At 19.1% G+C, this 15,093-nt stretch overlaps 1 long non-coding RNA gene across 1 annotated transcript in view; it reads right to left on the bottom strand.

Moving 5' to 3' along the window:
* Positions 1-205, bottom strand: part of LOC141394002 (uncharacterized) — a 412,830-nt gene extending 412,625 nt beyond the window's left edge. The window contains exon 1 of the long non-coding RNA XR_012410232.1: positions 51-205. This is a non-coding gene — a long non-coding RNA (uncharacterized lncRNA). The remainder of the gene's footprint in view (positions 1-50) is intronic.
* Positions 206-15,093: the final 14,888 nt, after the last annotated feature.

The following is a 15,093-nucleotide window of genomic DNA, read 5'->3' on the forward strand; positions in this document are numbered from 1 at the left end:
CCAAAATAAATATAAACATAATAAATTTTCAATTTTAATTTTTCAAATACCTTTTTTATAGAAATAGAAATTCCGAAAAAAAAACTCTTAAAAAGCAAAAAATATTTGAAAATCTGAAAAATAAATAAAAAAATAAATAAATTAAGAGCCTGTTTCGCTATGTCAAAACATATACAATTTTTTATAGAAATAGAAATTCCGAAAAAAAACTCTTAAAAAGCAAAAAAATATATATTTGAATATCTGAAAAATAAATTAAGGGTCTGTTTCACTATGTCCAAAGAAAATGAATGTGAACATAAAGCACCTAAACTTTGCTTTTCATGGTAATATTGACTTTGTTTTTTGCTTCGAAACAACTACAAAATTTGAAAATCATACAAAAAATTAAATTGCAAATAAGATTAAATCAAATTATTATAAAAAAATTGGTGTATAAAATTCCTATATCAATTTTATAACAAAACTCAGAACGTAGAAAACAACTGGCAAATTACTCAAATAATAAAACCTAAAAAAATATTTAAATAGAACAACGAAGAACTTTCGGTTACCATAAATCTTTTAAAATCCAAACCTGAAGAACGTCTAAAATATTTTGTTGCTATGTAAGGCATACATATTCTTTATCTTCCTCTTTTCGACTTCTGAAATGTTCACGACAAATGTTTTTTATCAAATATAACTTCTGAACTGAAAATCCAAAAAAAAACACAAAATATTCAAAGAGAAGGTAACCCAAATATTTGAAGAAAACTTACCGCCTGTTCATGTATGTCGCATGGAAACCTGTACGAAAGGAAAGCAGTCACTCACTTCCGTCTAAAAATGCGTTCATGTATTTCGCAAACTATCGTGCGACTGCCGTTACGTATCCTATGCGAAATGCTACTAATTTGAATGTACATTTGTACAACTATGTTCCATAAATGAGAGCCAAATGAGAATTAAAAATAAAATCCACATATACATACAAACATTGGAATATGTGTGTGATATGTGTGATATGTCGGTATTTTGCATTCTTTTATTTTATTGCTGTCTTCAAAATAATGAATGAAACCGCCATTAAAACGTGTCTATAAAATTTTTATTTTGTTTCAAGAATGTGTTGCATAAATTTGTTTTAAGATTTTCGGTGTTATTCGCGAGTTTACGTTCTACTCGACCGCTACAAAGCAAGTGAGTGATTTTGACATTCTCTTTCTATAAGAGACAGTTCTTTCGAAATACAAAAACCCAAATTGAATGGAAAAGTGTACGTTTACGCGTTATTTCGTATGGCTTGTCGGTCGCATAGATTTTCGTTTCGAAGGCGTTTACATGAACAGAAAATGATTTTTGTCCACTTCAGAAGCACAAAAAACCCTTTCGGTCGACATACATGAACAGGCTGTTAATTAAAACTAAATTTTATCGCTTTAAAGAACAATAAATATTTTTAATTAGAGAATGCGATATAACTTAAATATAAAGAAAACTTAATAATTTTTGCCCCAGAATCCAATAAATTAATTTTTTATCCTTTATTTAAAAATTTTGTGTTTTGTGAAAAAAATTACATTTTCATTTGAAAAAAATATAAAATTTTCAATTGAGCAGCATCAGATAACCAGACTAAAGGTCGCCCTCAAATCGTACGTTCCAAATCCGACTGAATATCAAAAGAAAAAATTTAATATCAAAATAATATGTTTAAAAATTTTCTAAAATTTTAAATTTTAATCAACAAATTACCAGGATAAGACCCATAAAACTAATGGGTAGTGTAGGCGTTCTAGAGATCAGATTCAGAAGTTAAATTTAACTTTAATATCTTAGCATTAGAATCTTGCAAATTCGGTGAAATTTCAAATACATTTCATCTACAATCTCCCTTGGATTAGAAATATTGAAAAAATCGCTATATTTGATAAATCGCTAATATGAATCGGGGTGCACTCATTGAAGTCTCCCTTGTCCCATCTGGGATGTTTGTGGAACAATTATTATATACCAGGATAAGACACGTAAAACTGATGAGTAGAGTAGGCGTTCTAGAGATCCGCCTCAGAAGTTAAATTTAACTTTAAAATCTTAACATTAGAATCTTGCGAATTCGGTGAAATTTCAAATTCATTTCGTATATAATATCCCTTGGATTAGAAATATTGAAAAAAAAAATCTCCATATTTGATAAAAACCAAATTTTTTTTAGATATTTTCCAGAAATTCAAGACATTCTAAATCAGCCAAAAATACAATGTTATGCCCTTCTCTTTAATACTGTTACGGAATAAGGATTTAAACTTAATCCCGTGTAGACGTTGTTCTATTCCCCAATACGAGTTGTACCAAATAAAACAGGGTTCGTTTTGGATTACGATTCTACAATGCTTTATTGACTTTATTCACTTCAGTTATTCACGCAGGACTTTATCTCTCTACTAGCACAAAGCTTATCTTTAGTAACTAGTAAGCACACAGCTTTGCTCTATTTAGGTTACTTCTTTACTTTTTATATCACACTTACGGTTTAAAACTCGCGACTTTATGTGACTTTATTCACTTCTGCTATTCACGCAAGACTTTATCTTTCTACTACCACATAGCTTATCTGTAGTAACTAGTAAGCACACAGCTTTGCTCTATTTAGGTTACTTCTTTACTTTTTAGATCAAACTTACGATTTAAAACTCGCGGTTTATTATTCACAACTCAGTCCCCACTCGCTACACACCCGTCGTATTTATATCCGCTTGCGTATGTCTAGACTGTTCCAGCACCTTTCACCTGGGAGGTTCTACAATGTTCAAAGGAGTTCCAGATGCACCTTTACACATACTCGTATGCAAACAGACGAATTAATGTAAACAACGCATCAATGCGCCAGCGGAAACAAATACGGGGGGTACGAATAGTCAAAATGAATGAGAGTAAGAGAGAGAGAGAAAGAGTACAAAAACAATTTAGCTAATTAAAGACTGTAAATTAAGACTAATCTATAATTCCATGATTGCAGTAATATTTGTTGTTGCATAACTCATACGAATAAACTAAATGCTTAACAAGAATTTACGTTACAATTCAAATTCTTAAAATTACAGAAATTCATCTAAATTTAGCTGTGTTCCTTTACTTACCTCAGATTACCAAAAGCGTTCCTTAACCCCAAAGAGTGGTAAAACTGGCAGCAATTTTTAAGAGAGTGAGAGAGGAGAGAGAACACAAATGCCTTTCTCTTCTACCACAGGCTATCAGACAAATTTCTGCAGGTAAAAATTGGCAAAACTGATTTTTGGAAATTTGTTTGACGATTATTTCACAATGAAGAAAAAATGAACGAAAAGCAGAAGAAAAAGGCGAACGTTGACAGAACAAAATTAAAAACTGTGAAATAAGAGAAGAAAATTGATTTTTTTATGTTTCTTTTATGTTTGACATTGCTACCAGATCTACCATTTTTTCGTTCCTTTACTTTTCTGGTATAAATGTTCATGAGAGAGCAATTTTGAGCAATTGCGACAGTTTTCTCTTTTACCACCTTTATCATTAAATCAGTAAAGGAACAAAGCTTTTACTTAAGTCTACCAGTTACATTAGCAACAATACTAAACAAAGAGCAATCGTTTTTGTATAGTTTTGCTGGAACCATAATATTATTGTGAACACCAAAAAACACGTTTGTGGATACCAAAATACAGTTTTGACTATAAGATGTATCACATTTTCCTCCTTTTTGACACAAAACAACAGTAAATAATGAAGTTTCATTTTATAAAATACATGGTGGCTGTTCTACCACAGATTTGTTAATAGTTCATATATGCGCATATGTATATATATTTAAAATGCATACTCTTTTCTTTTCAAAAAATGGTCAAGGAATCTTCTTATTGCGCATATAAACGAAAATAATTTCCAACAAAAACAGATCACATTAAAAAGTTCACATTATACTCAAAATGAATTCAATTATGTTCTATGAAAATCCCTTGAAATTAGCCCAATTCAGATTAATTTTAACATCGACGTAGATATCTAAAATGTAAACGAAGTGAGCATTAAAAAAGAAAATAGTCAATTAATACAATATATTTAAAATTTTGAATTATGAAAATTAATCTATAAAGTTTTTATCCAGAGTACTCTCTAAATTCCTTATTTAGTTTTTTCTTTTTAATTAACGCAAATGTCCTGAATTGAATTGACATAAAAAGTATCCATTAACAACATTATCTATTTTAACAAAATTATTAGCATTTGTCTTTCGTTCGAAATCAATTCATTTGTTTTTGAAAATAATTTTATAAATAGTTCTCAACACTTAATACCAATACTTTCAGTTTGGACATTGACAATAAATTGGTTTCTTTAATTATACAAAAAATATATATAGGCAATTTTCCATTCATAAAATTTTTAAAATTTTTTGTCCATAGTCCTTTTCCTAAAATTACGAACTTTAGGCAAAATCAAGTGGAATAAAATATAATCATGCGGTCCAGATCAGAAAAACAGCCTTCGGGAGAGAAGTACATTGAAAGAAAATTACATTGTATCAATGAAATCTGTCATTGATTTTGAATCAACGTCAGACTTCATTGTATTAATGAAGAAGTTTCATAAAATAACTTTCATTATTGTTTCATAGTATTAATGTGAAAGTTTCATAGTTTCAATAAAAGAATTGTAACTTCTAATTACTTTATTGAATTAAAAAAGAAGTATCATTGCATTGTTGAAGAAATTTCATAGGAATATTGAAGCAACTCATTATTTTTATTTAATCAAACTTTTCATTTATTCAATGAAACTTTACGTTGTTTCATAATCAATGAAACATTTTTCTTTCAGCGTAGAAGATGCCTATTGTGTATATATCTACTAATGACTTCCTGATATAGGCAATAGTTAAATGTAAACAAACAAATTTTTGTAAGTCCCAATTTACATTGGGTGAGTTTACTTGCGGCAATTGTCATTTTGTAGGAGAGAGAGGTGAGGCATATGGTAACCCTTTGCCTCTCAGCACCCTCTCTCACCTACAAACTGACAATTGCCGCAAGTAAACTCGCCTAATGTAATTTGGGACTAACCTTTGAGTTAATGAAACCGAAATTCAAAACAAAAATATCTCAATTACGAGAAGAAAATTAATAATAAATGATTTTGAAATTACAATGTAATTAAAAGAAATAAATAAAATAAAAAAATCTGACTTCAAAAATAAAACAAAAATAAATATGATTGGCTTAGCTTATATTATGTTGTCTGACACAAAATATATGGTTGCAGTAAAAAATATCAATTACTACATAGTAGTAACAGCATTATATTATGATCTCTAAAAACGTTTGCTCTGACCCTTTTTCTTTTTTGTGGACAGATGGAAATAAGATTTCTAATAACTTCTCAATTTGCTTAATAAAATTAAATTTTTTAATAAAACCGAAATTCATACATTTTAGAAAAAAAATAATAATAATATGAAGAATTCCATGTTTTCTCTTTAAGGCCCTCTAAAAGTTAACCAAATTAAACAACGACTCGAAAACAATTTATTAAAACGAGAATTTGATCAAACCGATATTGTATTATAATATCTAAAACTGGTGAGAGTAAGAAAGAAAGTTCTAATATTATTTAAAAATTCCCATGAATGCATCCCGAACAAAATATTAATATATTCCGGCACAAAATACACTTTTTATTAAAGATTATTTTAATTACATTTTGTAAAACACTCACACAGAAAAAAATCCGGCGATAAAAAAAATTATCATATTGATAAAATTCGATAAAATTATTTGATCACAAAGTAAAAATACAACTGATAAAATATTTCACATATTAACTACAATATTTATCGATTTTTTATATTGAACTGATAAAATGGAATATGTGGAATATTTTGATAAATATTTTTGTCAATATGTGAAATATTTTATCAGTTGAAATTTTTACTTTGTGATCAAATAATTTTATCGAATTTCGGGCTATTTGACAATTTTTTATCGCCGGAAAATCGATAAATTATTGATTGAATCGTTGAATTTTTTCATCAAATGGCTAAAAATTTTAATCTGTGCAGACAAGACAATTATATGACCAACTTAATCGGAAGAACAAAGAAAACAATTTGAAAAAAATTTTGAATAATTAGTTTTTTAATGAAATAATAAATCCATAAAATCATTTTCACTTGCAATTATCTTCAATTCTAAAGCTCAACTCCAACGAGAAATTTATTAAAATTAATATTAAAATTAACTTCACCCTAACAAGCAAAACTTTCAAAAATAAATTTCGAACAAAAAGTTTGTCACAATTTTGTTGACCATAGTATGCTTCAAACAAACATATTTGCCACAGCTTAACTAAAATATATATTATGGACATTTCAAAAAGTTTGCTTTAAAATTTTGCTAATTTTTTTAATTCTCCTAATTTAAATTATTGCAACAATAGCACATAATTTCGTTTATTTTTTTAGATTCAATTAAATTGGACAAAACAACCAAACTGGGAACAAGCTGGGTTACTTTATAAATAGTTCGATCAAATTTTATCGTAGTACAAAAACTGCTGCTGCTTTTAATGTTTCCAAAAATTGTCTTTCGACAAAAGTTTTCTGGCATCTTAAATCAATTTATTAAATTGAAATTTCATAAAAAAGCAATATAAAAATTAATTTCAAGAATCCAAAATGTGCTTAAAACAATTCTGAATTAATTCATCATATAAAAACCCAACTTTATATTTATGTTATATATATATTTCTCACAAAAATCGGTAGAATAATTTGAAAACATATTACATGATTGAAAACATATGATTGTTTGCAAATCACAATCATATTAAATAAATCGTTTCAATAAATGAATAATTTCATTCCATCATTTATCAAACAAAATATCATAAAATGTAAAGCAACGTAACTTTTCATCGCACGCATGTAACAATTCGCCATACCGATGAAACTTTTCATTATATCAATGTAAAAATTCACTGCCTCAATGAATCAGTTTTATCAGTGTATCTTCATAAAAGTAAGGTATCTAAATTAGTACCCATACAAACACACAATCTGTTAACACACTGAAAAATAGAATAGAATTATTCGGTTAGAATCTTTTTTTAAATAAATTCAAATTTGATATGCTGATATAATCAGTTACCATGTCACATCACGAATCCCTAACACCAGGAAAACACATCTATCAAAATCTAAAAGAAAATGTTATTGCTAAAAATGTTTACCAAATAAAAAACGTCACGTCATTTCAAAAACAAAATCATTTCAATAACGATAAAATTTTCAAATATAAAAAAAACAAAAATCCTGTTAACTAATCCATTCCGTGTCATTTTGTTTTTAAATATTGAAAACATTCAGGAATCTCAAAACAAAAACTGTATATCTGAAGATTCCTTCGACGAAATAAAATTATTTACAAAATTTCAAAATAGTGTTCAAAAATCCATAAGCCTGCATCAGTTTAAAAGGACTGATGATGACGTTTTATAGGAGCTAAATGCACCATATAACGGTAAGGCTATTATGGGGTTATATTGATCGACACATGTGTCCGATTTTTTTCAACAAAAAATAGATATTTGAACACTTCTTCTTAAATTAAAATAAGAGGAGTTTGCATTAAAAATTACTCCAAAAACTGCACTATTCTCTCAAGAGAAAGGAATTCAAAATAATCCACAAGTTCTTCAAGTAAATGCTAAAAATTATATGAAACTAAAATTCAATAAAAATTAAATATTTCTTATACTACCTTATCAGTTTAAAACCACAAGCTAGCATCAGGCTACAAGGACTGATGATGACGTCAAGTTGGCTTTCAAGGCGCTCTTTTGCGGTAAGGCTATGTACTGTGGCTGGTTAAGAAAATCCATAATATTTGATCAAATAATTCATATAAACTGAGAAAATATTAAAGAAAATTTTAAAATAACCTTTAATATTATTCCCTTTCAAAATTTTTATTCAAAAATTAGCATTTTCAATACAATTTTCCGGTTTCTGTACAGGTGCCTGCATCAGACTAGAAGGTCTGATGAAGACGTAGAGTAGGCGTTCTAGAGTTTAGCCACTAACAACGGTAAGGCTAAAGTGGTTCGACTGAATATGAGAAGGTAAACTTAACTTCAAAATCTTATTTTGCTATCGTGGATATTCTCTAAAATTCAATTCCATAATCGTCCTTGGATCTAAAGTACATATGTAAAAATCTTCACTACATTTAACAAAGGAAATTGTATCATTTTCATAAATGGAAAATCTACAAATAATTGCTTTTTGACGAATTTTAAAAAGTGAATCAAAACTCAAAGCGAAAGACAACATTTTTAAATCACAAACATTTTCTCTCACTGCATCCTGCACACAGTAATGCAGTGGCAATATTGATAGTAGATCTTGAAAGAGATTGCCCATGTTTTTTTTTCTTTCTTGGAATCTTTATAATAACTTCTGGCTCGACCCCCAAACCGCAAGAAAATATTGCAGAATATTTTAAATATCAACAACGACACACACACACACAACTAAGTCATAGGACTTTAAATGTCCTTTGAAACGCAGCAATGACCTCTTCATAGGTTTTTGCCTTAAGAGAAGGGGATACCTAGTGTAATTGCTGGTGTATCAAACAAGAAATATTGATAAAACGATGGGGGGAAAGAAGAAAAACTAAAGGCCATTTACTAACCCTTCAAATAAGTTTTAGTTATGAAGTAGAGAAAAAAATCGATTTAAAAGCAATCACATGGAAAATTATTGTGATTAAACACAAAAGCGAAACTGCAAAATTTAAAAGGGAAACTATTTCCGTACATATTTATTGAAATTGTTCCACAAACATCCCAGGCGGGACAGGGGAGACTTCTCTCATATCAATGAGTGCACCCCGATTCATATTAGCTCAATGATATGGGACCTACTGTTTATCGCCGAGTCCGAACGGCGTGTCTAAGACACCACTTGTAGAGAAGTTTTACAAGGCTGAAATACTCAGGAAATGTCGCCAACATTACTGAGGGGTATTTTGCCACCGTTGAAAAGTGTTTGATGTTGACTGGCCGGGGAATCGAACCCACGACCTTTAGCGTGCAAGGCGGGTGTGCATACCATTGCACCACGGTGGCACCCATATATTTATTGAAAACCAACTGAAAAAACACAAACATGATATACTTTTTAATGTGCAGTAACACATTTAAGAAAACCAAAGAAAATATGAAAAATTGTTACAATCTATAAAAATTCCAAATACTATCATAGACAAGAAATTATAAAAACTACACAACTACAGTACAAAATAAAATTATTGTAATTACACTCTGTATCTCCTTTATACAATAAGTCATATATTGTGTATTAAGAGAAAATTTTACAAGCCAATTATTAAAAAAATATGAAATTAAAAACAAAAGCTATTGTTAAAATGCCTATTCTCTCATTTGAAATATTTCGTGTTTGAATTCACATCAAAAAGCAATGATATTTTAAATGAGACAACTAAGGCATTGAAGACACAGAAACAAATATAAAAATAATAAGTTAAGCAAAAATCAACACAAATTGTAAACCAAACAACATTATAATATAAAATATGAACAACTATTTACAAAAACACTAAATTTTACATTACAATCTTTACTATATCCAATATTTACCCAATAACTCTCTGCTTTCAGTAATATTATATGTATTTTAGTAATCAATCTCTTTACAAGATCGATATGTAAATCACAAAAATATACCAGTATTTTACGATAAACAACCATTGTAATATTACACACATAAGCAACATTTGTAATTTTTGATTATATACGAATTTATATTTGAATTTTCCTACTAAATAAAAAATTATATGTCACATCATCCATTTCATTATCATAAATGTCTACGTAGTTTTATTTACACTGGTGTTAGTCGATGGGGGACAAATCTATAAGCAATTCAATGAATGCAGTTGGGATGTTTTAACAAAAAACATGGCGAAATTCAGTGGTTAAAAATTAGATTATATTATATGTATACAAATTTTGAAAATGTAATGTAAAATATAAAGTATAAAATATATAATATAAAATATAAAATATAAAATATAAAATATAAAATATAAAATATAAAATATAAAATATAAAATATAAAATATAAAATATAAAATATAAAATATAAAATATAAAATATAAAATATAAAATATAAAATATAAAATATAAAATATAAAATATAAAATATAAAATATAAAATATAAAATATAAAATATAAAATATAAAATATAAAATATAAAATATAAAATATAAAATATAAAATATAAAATATAAAATATAAAATATAAAATATAAAATATAAAATATAAAATATAAAATATAAAATATAAAATATAAAATATAAAATATAAAATATAAAATATAAAATATAAAATATAAAATATAAAATATAAAATATAAAATATAAAATATAAAATATAAAATATAAAATATAAAATATAAAATATAAAATATAAAATATAAAATATAAAATATAAAATATAAAATATAAAATATAAAATATAAAATATAAAATATAAAATATAAAATATAAAATATAAAATATAAAATATAAAATATAAAATATAAAATATAAAATATAAAATATAAAATATAAAATATAAAATATAAAATATAAAATATAAAATATAAAATATAAAATATAAAATATAAAATATAAAATATAAAATATAAAATATAAAATATAAAATATAAAATATAAAATATAAAATATAAAATATAAAATATAAAATATAAAATATAAAATATAAAATATAAAATATAAAATATAAAATATAAAATATAAAATATAAAATATAAAATATAAAATATAAAATATAAAATATAAAATATAAAATATAAAATATAAAATATAAAATATAAAATATAAAATATAAAATATAAAATATAAAATATAAAATATAAAATATAAAATATAAAATATAAAATATAAAATATAAAATATAAAATATAAAATATAAAATATAAAATATAAAATATAAAATATAAAATATAAAATATAAAATATAAAATATAAAATATAAAATATAAAATATAAAATATAAAATATAAAATATAAAATATAAAATATAAAATATAAAATATAAAATATAAAATATAAAATATAAAATATAAAATATAAAATATAAAATATAAAATATAAAATATAAAATATAAAATATAAAATATAAAATATAAAATATAAAATATAAAATATAAAATATAAAATATAAAATATAAAATATAAAATATAAAATATAAAATATAAAATATAAAATATAAAATATAAAATATAAAATATAAAATATAAAATATAAAATATAAAATATAAAATATAAAATATAAAATATAAAATATAAAATATAAAATATAAAATATAAAATATAAAATATAAAATATAAAATATAAAATATAAAATATAAAATATAAAATATAAAATATAAAATATAAAATATAAAATATAAAATATAAAATATAAAATATAAAATATAAAATATAAAATATAAAATATAAAATATAAAATATAAAATATAAAATATAAAATATAAAATATAAAATATAAAATATAAAATATAAAATATAAAATATAAAATATAAAATATAAAATATAAAATATAAAATATAAAATATAAAATATAAAATATAAAATATAAAATATAAAATATAAAATATAAAATATAAAATATAAAATATAAAATATAAAATATAAAATATAAAATATAAAATATAAAATATAAAATATAAAATATAAAATATAAAATATAAAATATAAAATATAAAATATAAAATATAAAATATAAAATATAAAATATAAAATATAAAATATAAAATATAAAATATAAAATATAAAATATAAAATATAAAATATAAAATATAAAATATAAAATATAAAATATAAAATATAAAATATAAAATATAAAATATAAAATATAAAATATAAAATATAAAATATAAAATATAAAATATAAAATATAAAATATAAAATATAAAATATAAAATATAAAATATAAAATATAAAATATAAAATATAAAATATAAAATATAAAATATAAAATATAAAATATAAAATATAAAATATAAAATATAAAATATAAAATATAAAATATAAAATATAAAATATAAAATATAAAATATAAAATATAAAATATAAAATATAAAATATAAAATATAAAATATAAAATATAAAATATAAAATATAAAATATAAAATATAAAATATAAAATATAAAATATAAAATATAAAATATAAAATATAAAATATAAAATATAAAATATAAAATATAAAATATAAAATATAAAATATAAAATATAAAATATAAAATATAAAATATAAAATATAAAATATAAAATATAAAATATAAAATATAAAATATAAAATATAAAATATAAAATATAAAATATAAAATATAAAATATAAAATATAAAATATAAAATATAAAATATAAAATATAAAATATAAAATATAAAATATAAAATATAAAATATAAAATATAAAATATAAAATATAAAATATAAAATATAAAATATAAAATATAAAATATAAAATATAAAATATAAAATATAAAATATAAAATATAAAATATAAAATATAAAATATAAAATATAAAATATAAAATATAAAATATAAAATATAAAATATAAAATATAAAATATAAAATATAAAATATAAAATATAAAATATAAAATATAAAATATAAAATATAAAATATAAAATATAAAATATAAAATATAAAATATAAAATATAAAATATAAAATATAAAATATAAAATATAAAATATAAAATATAAAATATAAAATATAAAATATAAAATATAAAATATAAAATATAAAATATAAAATATAAAATATAAAATATAAAATATAAAATATAAAATATAAAATATAAAATATAAAATATAAAATATAAAATATAAAATATAAAATATAAAATATAAAATATAAAATATAAAATATAAAATATAAAATATAAAATATAAATATAAAATATAAAATATAAAATATAAAATATAAAATATAAAATATAAAATATAAAATATAAAATATAAAATATAAAATATAAAATATAAAATATAAAATATAAAATATAAAATATAAAATATAAAATATAAAATATAAAATATAAAATATAAAATATAAAATATAAAATATAAAATATAAAATATAAAATATAAAATATAAAATATAAAATATAAAATATAAAATATAAAATATAAAATATAAAATATAAAATATAAAATATAAAATATAAAATATAAAATATAAAATATAAAATATAAAATATAAAATATAAAATATAAAATATAAAATATAAAATATAAAATATAAAATATAAAATATAAAATATAAAATATAAAATATAAAATATAAAATATAAAATATAAAATATAAAATATAAAATATAAAATATAAAATATAAAATATAAAATATAAAATATAAAATATAAAATATAAAATATAAAATATAAAATATAAAATATAAAATATAAAATATAAAATATAAAATATAAAATATAAAATATAAAATATAAAATATAAAATATAAAATATAAAATATAAAATATAAAATATAAAATATAAAATATAAAATATAAAATATAAAATATAAAATATAAAATATAAAATATAAAATATAAAATATAAAATATAAAATATAAAATATAAAATATAAAATATAAAATATAAAATATAAAATATAAAATATAAAATATAAAATATAAAATATAAAATATAAAATATAAAATATAAAATATAAAATATAAAATATAAAATATAAAATATAAAATATAAAATATAAAATATAAAATATAAAATATAAAATATAAAATATAAAATATAAAATATAAAATATAAAATATAAAATATAAAATATAAAATATAAAATATAAAATATAAAATATAAAATATAAAATATAAAATATAAAATATAAAATATAAAATATAAAATATAAAATATAAAATATAAAATATAAAATATAAAATATAAAATATAAAATATAAAATATAAAATATAAAATATAAAATATAAAATATAAAATATAAAATATAAAATATAAAATATAAAATATAAAATATAAAATATAAAATATAAAATATAAAATATAAAATATAAAATATAAAATATAAAATATAAAATATAAAATATAAAATATAAAATATAAAATATAAAATATAAAATATAAAATATAAAATATAAAATATAAAATATAAAATATAAAATATAAAATATAAAATATAAAATATAAAATATAAAATATAAAATATAAAATATAAAATATAAAATATAAAATATAAAATATAAAATATAAAATATAAAATATAAAATATAAAATATAAAATATAAAATATAAAATATAAAATATAAAATATAAAATATAAAATATAAAATATAAAATATAAAATATAAAATATAAAATATAAAATATAAAATATAAAATATAAAATATAAAATATAAAATATAAAATATAAAATATAAATATAAAATATAAAATATAAAATATAAAATATAAAATATAAAATATAAAATATAAAATATAAAATATAAAATATAAAATATAAAATATAAAATATAAAATATAAAATATAAAATATAAAATATAAAATATAAAATATAAAATATAAAATATAAAATATAAAATATAAAATATAAAATATAAAATATAAAATATAAAATATAAAATATAAAATATAAAATATAAAATATAAAATATAAAATATAAAATATAAAATATAAAATATAAAATATAAAATATAAAATATAAAATATAAAATATAAAATATAAAATATAAAATATAAAATATAAAATATAAAATATAAAATATAAAATATAAAATATAAAATATAAAATATAAAATATAAAATATAAAATATAAAATATAAAATATAAAATATAAAATATAAAATATAAAATATAAAATATAAAATATAAAATATAAAATATAAAATATAAAATATAAAATATAAAATATAAAATATAAAATATAAAATATAAAATATAAAATATAAAATATAAAATATAAAATATAAAATATAAAATATAAAATATAAAATATAAAATAT

The sequence above is a fragment of the Musca autumnalis genome, unplaced genomic scaffold (assembly GCF_047663935.1).
Source record: "Musca autumnalis isolate F117 unplaced genomic scaffold, ASM4766393v1 scaffold_1, whole genome shotgun sequence".
Lineage (NCBI taxonomy): Eukaryota > Metazoa > Arthropoda > Insecta > Diptera > Muscidae > Musca > Musca autumnalis.